Below are 16,307 nucleotides of genomic sequence, written 5' to 3' on the forward strand. Positions count from 1 at the left end.
CCAGTGTGACTTTTTTCTGGCCGAAAAACTGTTTGAGCAGATAGAGAGCCCTATGGCTTTCTGGCTGGGGGACGTGGATTGAGAAAGGCCAGCTGGCTTACTAGAAGGTCTGGACGCAAACTGACAGGAGAAATATGGTCTTGGGGACTGCCAGAGGAGAAAGGGCTTCTGGGAGAAATGTCTATTGGCCAGTGTTGGCCAACAAAACTCAACCGTTCATGGCTTGAAATCTGTCGGCAGGGTGAAAGCACTGCAGATACAATTTGGACGGGGTTTGACACAAAAGAAAAAACTATTCCACGCATTAATATAATGATGCAAGTGCCCAATTGTTATATTATAGAGAATATTTTAATCTTGTTTAATAAATAGAATAGTTTTATTTGCTGGTTTTTCTTTGGCTTGCTGTTTGAGGGAGGAAGCTTCATTAAAACTGATTTCATTAAAATAGTGTAAGCATGTGCAAATGTCAGCTGACTATTGACCCCTTATGTTTATCGTTAGTATCGTTGCTCAATTAATAGTGGAATAATTTAAGCCTTCACGTGCCTTTGAGAAGGCTAACAGTTATTCCCACATTCGATATCTGGAGGAAATAATGAGCTAAATTAGATCGATACGATTAGATCAATGGCATTTAGAATAATAGTGTGCGTATGGATTATGGCACGTTGTTTATAACAATATACAGAGGCTGCTGTAGTACTGCAGTATGTGTTGTTGATTCTGCACTGCACCACTTTCCGCCCTCTATTTGACTGATGTATATACAAAGAAACTCTGCTTATGCTCAGGAACTTCATTTTAAAGTGCAGTTATATCATTGAGTCGAGTACAACTACTGGTGAACAAACAAGCTGCTTAGACAAATGTTGTGGCATTGTCCACTTTGCGGAATCAAACTGCCATGATTGACAGCCCTCAAAGTAAAATTGAAGGGACCTAAAGAGGCTGAACTGATTGTCCCGCAATTTCAAAAATAATGCTTCATCGCTGTGTGCTTATCGTTAGTGTTGCAAAAGTGGTTCCAACAGGCCTACTACCGAGTTGGTCGATTTAGCAGCATTTTTGAACACATTTTAAAAACATATGACTCCTCTTCAAGTGGAAATACTTCCTCTTTGCTTTATTCTTTGTCGAAGTTGCAGAGTAGTTATGGCTGTACTCAAGGTGGGTGACAATGTTCTATCAAACAGAGAAGGCCTGCAATATATTTTTATGCATTATGCCATGTACTAAAAAAAGAAAATGCCTTTTTTTCTTTCCCCCACTGAAGCAACCTTGATGAGAAACACATGCCCCAAAATGTGCCTCCAAGTCTAAATCTGTACCGCACCCTTGAGAAGTTATTGGCTCAGTCTTCATTTCACCACTTTATTTGAATTATTCATCTGTGCTGTCTTGTTGCGGTAAATCAGGCTTGTTCACAGTTTTGTTGCAACGGGTAATTAGACCCACTCACAACTGCTGCGACAATAACTTCCCCTCTCGCTACCTGAATATGAGAATTCAATCTGTGAATTAAACCCCATGAAAAAACTGTCAGATTAACAGATATATAGGTTCACAATTTTTCAAAGTATAAATATCTTTCAAGAGGGTAACTTCTATAATATTCTATTCTTAGCACAAAATTCCCTGCTTATGCTCCTGTCCGTCACACTACAGCTATGGCATGGAAACACAACAATGGAATCTGGTTCTGAAGAGAGTGTACGTTTGGAAAACTAACCTAATTCCGCAGAATTGTGTCAACCCTGACTATAACCCATATTAGTACCAACTGATCTTTGGAAGGCATAATGAAGACTCTTGATTTCGATACCAGTCTTGTTACTATTGAGTGCTTTTGGAGCGACCTCTTGACAGCCATATGTACAGTAGCCCAGAAGGGTCACACCAACTATAAAAGCCAAAGCATAACAGCAAAGCCATCCACAGCACGAATGCAAAAGCTTCAAAACAAATTCATGAGGCACAACTCCATAAGGAATAAAGGAGAAACAATTGCAGAGAACAAAAACAAATATTCGGCTAAAATAGACTTGAAAAAAGTTGTCCCCATGTTTCTTTTATTAAGACATAAAGAAATGTAATTATTGAACTTATTTAGAACAAATGATTTAATTCAACAATATTGAATCCTATTGAATCTGAACTAAATCAATGGAACTCGCAGCTGAATCAAATCTTTTCAAATGTACTTTGAATCAAAGTTGTCCTTACATTCTTTCATCGCGGATGTATCTGTATGACCTTAATTTTACATCTGTAAATGGACCATTAATAGAGAACTGTATAAAAATTGTCTATGAGGGAATGATACAGAATCCAACCAAGTCATTTGAATGTAAAGAATACTGCACAACTTCTTTTATACACAGTATCTCTTTCAAAATCTATTTGTTTTCTTCATCTGTCAACAGCGTTTAGAAGGGCTTATAAGGACTTTTTACGTAAGTTTTAATGCATCCTCTATGAATACACACAAGGGGTTTCTTTTTTTTCAGGTCAGTTCCTTGGCAGATGTGGGCGCTTACAGAAAGAGATGTACATAATTTACAGAAATAGCGTGCCACGGTTTTATCCAATGCTCGACAGATCCTCAGTTTATTCACCCCGGTTGCTGCCAAGATGCATTTTTGTTTGGAACCAACTAGCGTCACTGCACAGTATATACAAGCAAACACAAACACACACACACACACACACACACACACACACAGTCATTTGACTGCCGTATAGTTTTCATTATTCATATTTCTGCCTGGATTTCCTGACAACTTGAGAGCTAGTCATTGGGAATGATTTATTGATGCAAGGTTCGTTGGAATAGCTCACCTGTTGTGACCCCAACTCAAACTGACACTGGTAGTTTATGCAAAAGAATTGCCCAATAAAGTGTGTTTCAATGGCGTGGGAATATGATAGTCAATTTTTTAAATATCAATCATGCTGTGTCTACACTTGGCAGTGAATGGGATTTAATGTACATTGCAATCCCTGTGTGTGTTCGGAGCTCCTCAGTTCACTGTTAAGACAACTCAATCAATGAAATAGTTTTTTTACTCATTACAGTGCTGTACATGCTCCTTTGATGTAGACCATAGTATTCTTGTAGTGAAATTCACAGAGCAATGATGAAACAGAGCCACTTCAAGAATGCTGGCTTTTGTAAAAAAAAACACACACAAATGGTTGGCTGATCAACATCCCCTCCAACAGATCCCCATTCCGCCGCACAATAACTCACAGTCTCATTGCCACGGATAAGAGGGTTTTACATAATGCCTCTCGCTATTCATTCCAAGAACAAAGTGAAAGCCCCTCCTTCGTGTCTCACCCCCAAATCTGCGGGTGAGCCTGTGATTAATGTGTAATTGACTTGATGAATGGCTTTCCCATTCTGCGAATCCATCAAAAAAACACTGCTTGATTAAGCGTCCTCTGCGCTTCTTGATTAAAAAAAAGCAGCAAGATCAGCTTCATTCAAACGCAAGCACGGAGCCATCATGTTTCATAATCTGGTCACGCCCACCGATTATCTCCCTTTTTGTGGTGACGAAAGGGGGTAATCAATGCACAGAGAGGCAAGGTGGGGTGACACAGTTGTGGGTTGGGATGAGGGATGCTTCGGAAGGGGCATGCGCGGTGGAGAGTCGGCCCCCAGTTTCTGCAATCAGTCACGCCAACAGAAGCAGAATAGGATGGAGAGAATGGGGGCCGGGGGGGGGGGTCGGATGTGGAGGTGGAGGTGGATAGAGGAAGGCAAGAGTTTGAGAGGTGAGAATGAGACGGAATGGGATTCAGGCAGAAGTTTGATGAGAGTGAGCGAGGAAGGCGGGATGGGTAGAAGGGGGGTGCTGACAGAAAGGATGATGAGCAGACACAGAGACATATGAAGAGGTATTAGGACCAGAAAGATATAGGGCAGAGAGACTGAGTGTGAGACTGACACTCACTTGCCATCACCTCTTCCCTTTTTCTGTAGGAATCTCTATCATCTCGATACGTCTCAATTTAATGTGTTGAGGTGCAATTTGCCAAAAGACACTCGAAACTGCCAGAAAAAAATATATATATGGCTATATATATATAACATGGCGACTTACGTGTTGGTTCTATATACGTATGCAAGCCACTGCCAGAATTTGAGTCATATAGCATTTCAATGAGCAATTGCAGGCGGCATTTGATCATAGATGTTTTTATTCAACGTTTCTCAATGTCTCAATGGAACTTTTCAGACCGTACATCAGCCATATGGCGTTGGTATAAAGGCGTCGATTCCCATGGGGGCCTTTTTCTTGTGGCGGGACTGTGTGTACTTATGATGTGATGCCAAGACAGCCATACCACCCCACGAGAATTATAAATAACAAGCTGCGGGGTGTTATTTTTTATATATTTGATTATGTTACAATGGTAATGTGTTCCATTATGTTTCATTACTGTAACAACACTGGCCTTTTGTGGAGAGAACAATCCTGCACGGAACACATTTGAACAACACAGTCTGAGATTGAACAGCACACATTAGAATTGGAATTGAGCGACGTGGTCTTAAATTTGTATCATCGGTTCGGGATACTTATTCTATATATATCACCAGGTGTATGTTTGTTTTTCTTCCTTTCCATTTCCTATGAGGTCATCAACCGGCATGCCATCACTTCCCTTAATGTGAAAACCTCTACACATTCAAAGAAAGATATTTCCATAATAAAGATCCAAATGGTGATGACATTGGCGAACTGCTGCCAGTGTAGCAGATAGATTTGTCAAACTTTGCAGCCTGCCTCTGCTGCTATACCTTGATGTTCTGTGGACAATGGGTGGGCTCCAGAACCTGACTGGCACAGTGCCGGTTCCAGCCGGTTTGGCCACAGTTTCCACTCCATTTCTGTTTGGGAGAGAAATGTATTGTATTTGATGAATCCAACTGTACTGTGTCTGTATTGTGTCTCTGCCAACACTTAAAAGCTGTGAAAGGATGAAATAAAAGTTTACAGCAGCATCTCCACTACCTGTAAATGTTTCCACTGCTGAATCCCTGCCATTGTTGCTACCTAATAGCACTTTTCCATTTCATACTACACAGTACTCTACTCGCCTTTGGTACCGGGTACTTTTCTGGAGGTCGTTTTCCATTACAAGATATTAGCCATGATAGCGGCTAATGCGTTTCTACTTTCTACTAAGTTCTACTTTCTACAAAAATCTGACAGAGGGCAAGTTCAAACAAGTTGATAAGGTGACAAGTTTCAAGTCACCGTCTAGTACCTGCATGGTACTTTAATTGAATAGGTACAAAAATAGTAGGGACCAGGTACCAAGTACTTTAAAAAAACAAATGGAGTACAGCTAGTGACAGGGAAACGATGATTCAAAACACCAATATTTACATGAGGGAGCCAGAAATTCTCCATTTGCCTCAAAATTGCAAATTAGCCTTACAAGGATGGGCAATACCATGATTTATATAGTGTGATACAATATGCCATAGTCAGTGATTTTGCCTTACCGTTTAATTAAGGCAACTAACCCCTTTGACCTCTCTGGGTGTATGATTTTTGCAACAACTCAAAGAAGTACTTAGATTTTTCCAGGTACATTTACTTTGCTGTAATAACCATAACATATACATTTTTGTCTGGTTGTTTTGTTGTTAAAGGCATAATTATATTGTGAAATTATTCATACCATGATATCGGATTTGATCCACATCACAAAGTTCATGGAAAAGTCAGTGACAAAATTGAAAGAAATCGAAGAAATTCAATCTTTGATTAGGAAAATGTCCTTGTCGAGTTCCCCAAACAGTGTTAATAATTGCCTCCATCTACACATAGCTCATCTCTTATTCACGATAAAATGAGACTTTGGACTATCCCCGGATTTTCTATATTTCATTCCCTTTTATGGTCCACTCACCCAGTTTAGTTTCCAGAGCTTTGGAGATAATGAGACTTTGGCCCTGCATACAAGAGCATTCGTTAACACTCAGCTGAGTATAGGCAGCAGAACAGCATTTCCCTCCTCTATTTTCACTTCCCTTTCAGCTAGAGGTTATATCTTTTTTTTTCAGCAGCCATTAGTCAAGCTCAAGCTTCTTTTCTTAACCTAATCTCAGACTGTTGATCGCCCCATTTTCACAGACTTTCATCTTTTTTTTTAATCGACCGATTCCTCTTGATTTCATTCACCTTTTCTCTCCTCTTTCATTCAAGCTCAGTCTGTTTGTATGCCAATCCTTCTACTTATTTCTCTCTTAATATCACTGTCTCAGAGTACCCCGACTCTTACACTCTCCCCCACTCTCACTTCCCCTTCCGGGCCACCATCATTTTCTCCCACTCAAAACCCCAACATCAAACAGAGTCCATTTCCCCTGGAGAGCAGACTAGCCCTTGTGAGCCACTCTTGATCTCTGTCAGAGCATCTCTGTTCGACAGCTTACAAATGAGCCTGAACCCCCTTGTAAACAGGATACACACACACACCGATGCACAGACATATACCCTATGCAACCACAAATGTATTGTGCGGTTGTAACCTCTGTCAGGAACCAAGACCTCTGCTGGCCTCTACGCTTTCAGAGCCATCGACACACTGATGTCTGTCTGATTGTCTGACCTCTCGTCCAGTGGTTTCACCTTTGGCCGCTCATGATGGAACAGAGTGGGAGTATTAAGGGGGAGGGGGGGGGGGGGGAGGGGTCCAATAAACATCTACAAATCAAGCTGAAAGCATGCACGCAAAAATAACGACTCCACACACAAAATAACATAGCTCGCGCACACACACACACACACACACACACACACACACACAGCCTATTTAACTGCACAAACACAGATGTCAGTTCAAGAGAGCATTTACCCCCCTTCATTTGAACTCCACAATGTAACCTTCTGTGTAATTTGCCATAGCGCTTTATTGCTTTTTTGCAGCATTAACAGAACGTGAGTTGTACTGTTTAGCTGTGGCGTTGGCCCACTGTGCCTCCCAGTAGAAGGTTCACAACTTTGCCTGAACAGCTCCCAACACGCTTCCACAGTTTTGCCATGGATGAAAAATTCATAGGGAACCCTGGCAGAAATCCAGGTTGCAGCTTGATCCCATAAATATTTATCCGCTCCGCTATCTATTGTGTTTGCCGAGGAAGAGAAAACAAGGACTACTGGGGGTGGGAGGGGGGGGGAAGAGGTCACAACCACAAATAAAGAACTTTTTCTAGGTGAACGACCAAAACTGAATAACCGTATCAGTATATCGCTGGCTATCCACACACAAGACAGAGGAAGTGCGAAGTATGATTGTCAAAGTGCAGTGTGAGGAGAAAAAATAGTTCTGAAGGCTTTATTAATCAAGCAGAGTATTCAATCAAAGAATAGATACTTCATGTTCCTGGGTCATTAGAAATGAAGGTCCATTCTGACCCCAGCATCACGTATGCTGTCAGGGTGAAGGATGGCAAAGATCAGACACCAAGTAACTTTTACAACAATGCGCTTCAGTTCATCATAACAACAATGTGTCATGTGAGGGGAGGGGGGGGGGGACAGACACTAGGGGAGTCTTCAGACACTTTTCCTGTAGGGAGGGGGATGGTGGAGGGGTTCGAAATGCAGACAGTATCAAGAACAGGAATCCAATCAGGAGACATACAATACGCAATATTTCTCATTACAGCAGCTAGACTGTTCCTAATGTGGGGTTTATTTGTACTGGTGAACAATCAAATATTTGATAGTTTGGGCTTCATGAAAAATATTTTTTGAATTAAAAATAGACTAAATGAGGGAAATTATTACTAAATACTTTTGGATATCTCTCCAATTGAACTGAAATGCAATATAGTTCATTAAATTACATTAAATAAGCTGACGCTTTTATCCAACTGAAATTTGAACTTTAACACTAGAACCGCCACGGGGTCAATTTGACCCATGGTGGTTTTTCAACTGCCCATAACTATACTTTTACGAAATATTGAAGCCCCCAACTCTTTGACTTTTCCTAAAATTGTGTTGTGATGCTCTCCCTATGGTTTAATAAAGTCACAATTAAACTGGATTAAAAAAACAGGCATTTATACCTAGAACCGCCACACTGGGTCAATTTGACCCGCACAGGAAAATGGAATATTTTCGAGCAGGTTGCTAGGCAACGGCATTGTTTGGGGTCCGCGATCTGACAACTGTACGTGCAGTCATTCATAAACACTTACAATAAATTAGAGATGAAGATAAATAGGCTACCTAACAACATTATAATTACTAAGTGAAATGAGTGATGCCAGTCTGATAGCGAGAGATCTGAACTGAGCGCTGTCTTCCACACACCGCGGCTCGCAGCTCAACTGACAGACAGCTGAGTGCTGATGAGCCGGACAGAGAGCGACGGAGGGATCCTCCGCTTCAAAACATGTCAACGTGGGGAAAAATGAATGAATAATCAATTAGAGCTTACCTAAAAATAAGTTTGCCATGTTACTGTTTATTGTATTTAGGATTTTAGCTCATTTGGACACTGTTTTGACCTTCTGTTTTCATTACTATACTTGCGATATTATATCTACTTTCAGTTTCATTACTGAGTCGCTACGAAACGTGATTAGTGTTCTTAAAGATACTTAGATTATAAAACAAGAGGTCCAAAACACAGATGATTATTAAACAAACTAATTTATGACTTTATATCACACTAGAAATGCACGGGTCAATTTGACCCACCTGGCGGTTCTAGGTATAAATAGAATGCTGGCGGTTCTAGTGTTAAACCCTAACCACAACCAATTAAAGTGTAACCAAGACTGGACAAGACATACTGTAGCAGCACTTTTGAGGGTGAAATACTCTAGCTAAATGCTTACTTCAGCATGCTATATTGCTCACAGTTAGTTGGTATGAGGTCAAAATCCAAATTATGGGAAATGTATTGGACCTGATGATGGTGCTGGATAAAAAGTCAAGTTATTAAAATTCAAATTGAGTGTGAATCGGAGTACCAAGTTTCATAGCAATCAATGCCGTAGTTGTCAAGACATTTCACACAAAATCACATAAATGTCAGGGTGTGGTACTAGATGAAAAGTCGGTAGGTTTATCCCCTCAAAACATTGAATGTCCTTAAATCATTAAATTGCAATCCATCTGAAAGCTGTCGGGACATTCTGGAACAAGTGATGGGCCGACCTACATACTTACTAAGCACACTATCATAATCATCAATAGAGCCATGCCACCCAAAGATGAAAGTTTAAAGCATGTCAATATAACAAGTCCACGGGTCACCAGAGGAAATCCGGCAAACAATATAGAACGACTACAGAAAAAGATATTGAGTCTTCCTTAAAACTTCCTGCTATGTCAAGTTGAGTGATCAGGTGTGAAGGACCTCAGTCAGGGAGATGATGAAGGACCAAAAAGGTAACAAGCCAAATGTTTGAAAAATCATGTTAAAGCTGCGAGAGCATGACACAAAATATGTGGACTGGTGAAACAAAGAATTGACCTTCAGCGTGCGTTATGTATGAGAGAACCCCAGGCACAGCTAGCACAGCTCATCATTCATCTAACACCATCCTACCGCGATGCATGCAGGTGGAAGAATCAGGTTGAGGCCTTAGGGGGGGGCTTTAGAGGCAGGGACTCTGAGACTTGCGATGATTGAGGGAAGGATATAATGTGACAGATACAGGCACACTCACAAAAGGAGATAGACTTTAAAATCCTAAGGACGTTTTTTTTTTTTTTTATCAAATGAGAACTATGTGTACCAGCCCCACAAGCATACAACATAATAAGCAGAGGGTGGCTTCATCACAACACTGCAAAGGTTCATGAGTTTTCTAGCCAGAGACCACTAGACTTTAATCTGTTCAATGCATTAAAATAACTGCTTTCAGATGCTCCCCTAAAACTGCTAGGAGATATGTGACAGAATGCAGATCTGCTTGGCAGATAAGGCATTGTGTAATCCTCTTGCCATTTTAGGTTTTCTGGATTACATTTTCAACAAGTCATTAGGAGGCTTTTAGTGCAGACTGATGATTTAGGAATTTCAAGTTGGGTTGGGCAATCTCAAGTTCTTCACCATGGGGTGTTGGCAACACAAGTCAACTTGCAAGTTCTTAAAAGAACTGAATTTTCAAAAACACATCATGCTGCATCAACATACACTGTCTATGCCTAGGTGGGTCGGCCAACCACTTTGGTCCAGACAGAAATATCTCATCAACTATTGGATGAATTATCATGAAATTGGTGACAGACATTCATGGTCTTCAAAATATGAATCCCACTGGCTTTGGCGATCTCCGAAATGTTTCTTCTTGTGCCATCATCAGCTTGACATTTCTGGTTTTGGGTGAAATGTCTCAAGAACCGCAGGATGGGTTGCCATGAAATTCATTTCCCCCTCAGGATGAAATGTAATAACTATGGTAATCCCCTGGCTTTTCTTTTAGAGCCATCATAGGTCAAAATATCGCTTTGTCACATCCTTTCATTTATGAGCAATTACGTAGAAAACTCAGCCTAAGCTGTACTAATTGGCAAAGGTTAGCCTGCATGCCAAAAAGGAAGAATAGGGCATTTCACCTGCTGAACACCAGCATGTTAGCATGAGCTCAAAGCACCACTGTGTCTAAGTATAGCTGTGTCTAAGTGTGTGTGTGTGTGTGTGTGTGTGTGTGTGTGTGTGTGTGTGTGTGTGTGTGTGTGTGTGTGTGTGTGTGTGTGTGTGTGTGTGTGTGTGTGTGTTTAGCACAGTGGCCCTGAGCTTATTCAGCCTGTCCGGCTCCCTCTCTTTCACACACAAAGTTCTCCTCGACATAGCACCTCCCAGGCACATGCCATTCTCCACACACACACACGGAATCACACTCCTACGCAGCATCTGTCCTCTGTTGGCCTGAACAGCCCATGAGGTGCTGTAGTGTTGAACAGTTCCAGCAGCGTTTTGGCTAAAATGACACAACGAACAAAGTGTGTGTGTGTGTGTGTGTGTCCAAGGGTGCTGCTATACATTAGCTCATGACCTGTCTTCAGATGCACCCATGCCCTATTGTGGGTGTGCATGACCTGCACGTATGGTTTCCCACATTGTATAACAAGTATGTGTGTGCGTGTGTGAGAGTACACCTTAGCATACATATGCGTGTTTCACTTATACACATATTTCCTTGTTTGTGAGTCTACAGTTGGATATACTATACATACGTATCTACATATGAATGTTGCAGCAGTTATTCGTGTGTGTGTGTGTGTGTGTGTGTGTGCGTGTATGTGTATGTGTGTGTGTGTGTGTGTGTGTGTGTGTGTGTGTGTTCCAGCAGCTTTTTGGCTCAGGGCTGACAGTAGCGAAGCAGCAGAGCCCCCGAGCAGGTGTAATCTAATATTATGGCAGGAATGGAACACGGCGTACAGTAGAGCAGTTCATCTCTGTTTACTGCACTGTTCAAGCTGACAGACTACCAGCTTGTCTAGCTTGTTCTGTGCATGCACCAGGCAGGCACCTACACTCTGTCTCCCTCTTCATATATTCAGACTTAATATTATGGTTTATGTGATTGAGATGGGGCAGGTTAGATGTGCATGCAGGCTGTTGCAGACATGTTTGGGGGATTTTTTTTTTAAAGAGAAAGATACACGTTTCTGTATGCTTTTAAGTTTAATACCCTGTAAATGGGAACATGAGTTGAGTGGATGTCATGTTTGTCCTCGAAAGAGTGACCTCCATTTGAAGCACATTTCCCATTTGTGAAAATGAACTAAATGCGTCCCAAGTGTTTTTCCAGTTCAAAAGCTGTTAATATTAATGTTTAGTATGAAAATGTGTGCCCTGACCTCTTAGTTCGTAGTGAGGATTGTGTTTTTGTAATTTGCTGAAGTTTGGACCTATTAGGGCAAAAGGGTAAGCATACTTTTTTCATTTTTAAATTGATTAAAAAAATACTATAAAACAAGAAAACATAAAAATATATTTAGGCATCGTAACAAATATCTCTATTTATCCTATCGGAATAATTTGGCTTAATACCAAAGTATATATAAGTCAAATCGCCAATCTCTTTCCAAGGAACAGTTTAACATTGTGGACAATACAAATGCTTATTTGCTTTTCTAGCTTAGTTTAGCAAACACTGGAAACAGGAAAAAAGCTAGCCTAGCTATGTCAACAAAATCCAGCCAGCATCAGCTATTTGTCTACTTTAGATTAAGCAAACAAGATAGTATGTACTAAATGAAGGTGTGGTAGGTTTTTGGAAAGTGCCCGGCCAGCTGTTTAACTTGCTCTCCACTCCCAGCTAACAGACTCCTCATTCTTCTGTAATGAGCGGGGTATCAATCTTTTCATCTGACTTTCGTCAAGAAAGCGAGCGTATTTGCCAAAATGTCAAACTATCCCCTTTAATCTCCACTCAATCCTTTGACTTAATGTGTCAATTTGATGACAGCTAGCCCCAATTTACAGAGTGAAACTCAGTCCTCCTGACACTGAAAAACAGCAGCTCCCTCCTGGCTGGCTTTGTCCTTTACTTCACATTTTAATATGATGGCTTTTTACAGTTCAGCCACTGTGACATAATCACATTTAATGAGTACACAGACTATGGATAAAAGGAGGGCACCATTCTTATTTGCTCAAACCCTCAATTTCGGGAACCCAGGGGTCTTACTTGACACAACACCCTTGTGTTGTGTTCCCTGTGATAGTCATGTAGCTGCAGCAGCCTCTGATGTCACACGGGGCATAATAACTGTTCTCTTACCCGGTCAAAAGTAAGAGTGGACGAAGTACATTTCCGGCAAAGCATACCGGATGGGATACACCTATCCGGTACTACAGTGTGTAAACTGCCAGATTGCCTCTCAAAATTTCACTGAACTTTTTTCTACCTCTATTATTTTTTCTCTTTCTCTTCTGCTGCTGTCTCTGTCCATTTGCGTATGATTCTTTTCTGACACTGTCATTCCCCACACATTTACCTCTGTCATTTTTTAAAAGAAATCATCCCCTGTGCTCTCTCTCTCTACCCTCCCTTCCTGCATTTTTACCAAACCCATCCCCTCATCCGTCTGTCCGCCCCTCCCTACCTGTGCTAGCCTCCCAAAGTCATCCTAATTAGTGTTTAAGGCCCGTACTCCCCCACGGCGAGGTCGCCTGTGCCCGTGAGCCACCACTGCCAACCCTAATGAAAGAGCCTTATCTGCCTGCCATCAATGCTCAAGTGTGTGTGTGTGTGTGTGTGTGTGTGTGTGTGTGTGTGTGTGTGTGTGTGTGTATGTGCGTCAGAGGAAAAAGAGAGACCACTCACACATCATTAACGGCATTACCTCAATTACACAGGCTGACAATGAGAACAAGCTGAGAGAGATGGGGAGAGAGTGAAAGGACGGAGAGAAGGAGGGAGGGAGTAACTGACAGAGGGAGGTGGGGAGGTCTCACTCAGCAGAAATGAAGAAACTCCGCGGTGAAATGGTAAACCGTTTTATTCACCTGTCAAGAAAATGTAAAACAGCCACGGTACACAAAAACCAATTTCTAGACGGCACTGAACTCAAGCCTTGTATTTTTTTCTTTTTTTAAACCACCACAGCCATTCATATACAAGGAATATCCAGGTTTGATTGAATCAACGTCAACACCTCTCAGATTTCAGCGACGGGCCCCGGTGCATTATTTTTTTCCCTGTCGCTCTCTTTGCATGACAGTGCATATCCCCCGCCACCGCAAATTTGACTCTTGTCAGGATATTTCCGACCCCTTCCCCTCCCCCCCCTCCCCCCCTGGCGGTGTTTTCTTTTTTCAGAGAAAGGACAAAAAAAAATTGAAGAAAAGAGCCGATGCCCTGTCTTTTTATTTATCACTATATTTCCTCTGGGAACAAGAGACAAAACAACAAAGGTCATTTAAAAAAAAAGAAGAAGAAGAAGAAGAAAAATAAGTGAAAGGGGACATGATGGAGGTGGAGAAGACGCTGGCGGAGGGAGAAATGGCTTCAAATCAATATTGTGAATCTACAGGGATTTGAAACGGTGCCCAGGGACAGTTTAGGAGCAGCATATCCGCCGCTGATTGTGTGTTTCACCCAAGGGGCAAGGCCAGCCAGGACTGCTCGACCACAACGCTCGACAAATCGATAACCCTGCATTTTGTGTGTGTATGTGTGTGTGGCTGTGGCTGTGTGTGGCTGTGTGTGTGTGTGTGTGTGTGTGTGTGTGTGTGTGTGTGTTGCCATCTGCCCACAAGCCACACATCCATTGACAGAGAGGGCCAGGTTGATGTGTGGGGTGAGGAGATTGGTCAAACAAGGAGGTTGTTGTGGTTGCGGATAGGGGGAGGTTTAATAAATGCTGCAATACATATCCGGAGGCTGATGTAAAGTTTATTAGTGGCTGAAATTTTTCTTCTGCCTCCTACAGAAACAATGCTTGCTAATACAGTAATTAAGCAAAAGATATATTTCTGACAACGAAAGTATGGTGGATGATGTGGGTGATATATAGCTGAAATCATTATCATAATATTATAAATAATGGATAAAGTGCTAAGCGTTGCTAGTGGCAGGTAGCCTAATTAACATTAATTCCATCATTTAAACCTCGATGATCAGCCAAAACAAACGTGTCTATTGTCACTCCCCGTTAGCTAGAGATAAATGCACACGAGAACTGAGCGTGTATAAGGTATATAATGTGAATATCAATGTTTCAGAGACATACTTAAATCATATTAAATAAACGTAAGTAGTGCATACACAGATACTCAACCTTAAAGAGGACTCTGTTCTTCCCCTAATGCATTCTGTCAGCCATGGTAAATACAGACACACACATTACTGGCGGCATGCCATGTCTAATGAAATTTCAAACAACGAAAGGTGAATTAACTAATAATCTAAAGAAATATACAAACACACTTTTATATATTATACTTATTTAAATGCATATTGTGTAATTTTTTTTGTATTTCTCCAACACTGTATACCTCAAAAGACATAAAACAAGAACTCAATATCTTGAGATGCATAGATGGTAGCTCTGAAAAATTGGGATTATATACGTACAACATATACATATAAAATATATGATGTATTCAGAAATGTTTAAGGTTTTGATGTAACATTGAGGTTCGAGCTTTTGATGACATAGCTTGTGACACACTGGTGCTGGATTGAATTATCTTGTAAAGTGTTCATGTTATGGGGCAGACCCCGGTGTATTATGAATATTTAATGTTACATCTTTGAGGTGAGCCACAAGGGAGCGTGCAGCGTGACAAACTTGCTCTGCTGTAACTGCAGCTTGTAAGCCAAGTGACAGTCACGCCGGAGAGTGTGAATTGCTGGTATCACAGAGGTGGAGCTAAGGTAGAGAGACGGATTTTGACATTTGTTTGTTATCAAAGCAATCCAAACTGGTTCAACAGGCATATTAAGTCGCTGACAAAAGATGGATTCGCCTTTTCTTCTGTGTCATACTAACAGATGGTGCAACCTGCAACACAGTAGAATGATTCCTTAATAAGCAGGCTGTTCAATTCAAATCGGACAAGTTGGCTTCTAATGTACAGAACACAGACATTTGCAAAGTCAGATCTAGGTAGATTTAAGGAAAAGTGACACATAATTTCAGCATGACTTCAACAAAACCTGAACGTTCATTTTGCACACGCTCGATCCACACCTCCTTCTACATCTTACAAGCCGAGACAATACTGTATGCCGCTATGCACATTTATTCTTTCAAAACTCTGGTTAATTAGCATACTGTACTGCAGGCAACAGCTGGCACTCCATACATGAGTGCATTTTCTGCAAGCCAGAGAACAAACACGTGTTCTCTGTTGTTGTTTTGCAAGTCACAATCATGATTATTGCCCCAAGCTAAAAAAAGCAAAAAGGCTGATACGAAAATCCGGCAAGACTGCTGAGGGTGCAACTGGAGACACCATTTGCATATGCAGTTGAATACATCAAGATTCACTGTTCAATTTTTTTTTTGCTATTATTTGAATTGAAAACAATTAATTGGCTTCAGACCATACACGTTGTGGCAGAATTGTACTGTTATCCAACTTTGAGACATTTTGTGCATTATCTTTTGTTATGCTTCTGGCTACTTTGTTTTTTTGTATTTGCAAAGTCAAAATGTGCCTTTAAAAAGAACTGCAATTCAAGAACAACTTATAAACAACTGTGATCCATAGCTAAACCCTCATTAAGTACCATTGTCACCTTTTGCGACTTAAAAAGAGGGAAATAGACAACATTTATGCGAACAAAAGTTTCTGGT

This window comes from Ammodytes marinus, assembly GCF_949987685.1.
Source record: "Ammodytes marinus genome assembly, chromosome: 22".
Classification (NCBI taxonomy): Eukaryota; Metazoa; Chordata; class Actinopteri; order Uranoscopiformes; family Ammodytidae; genus Ammodytes; species Ammodytes marinus.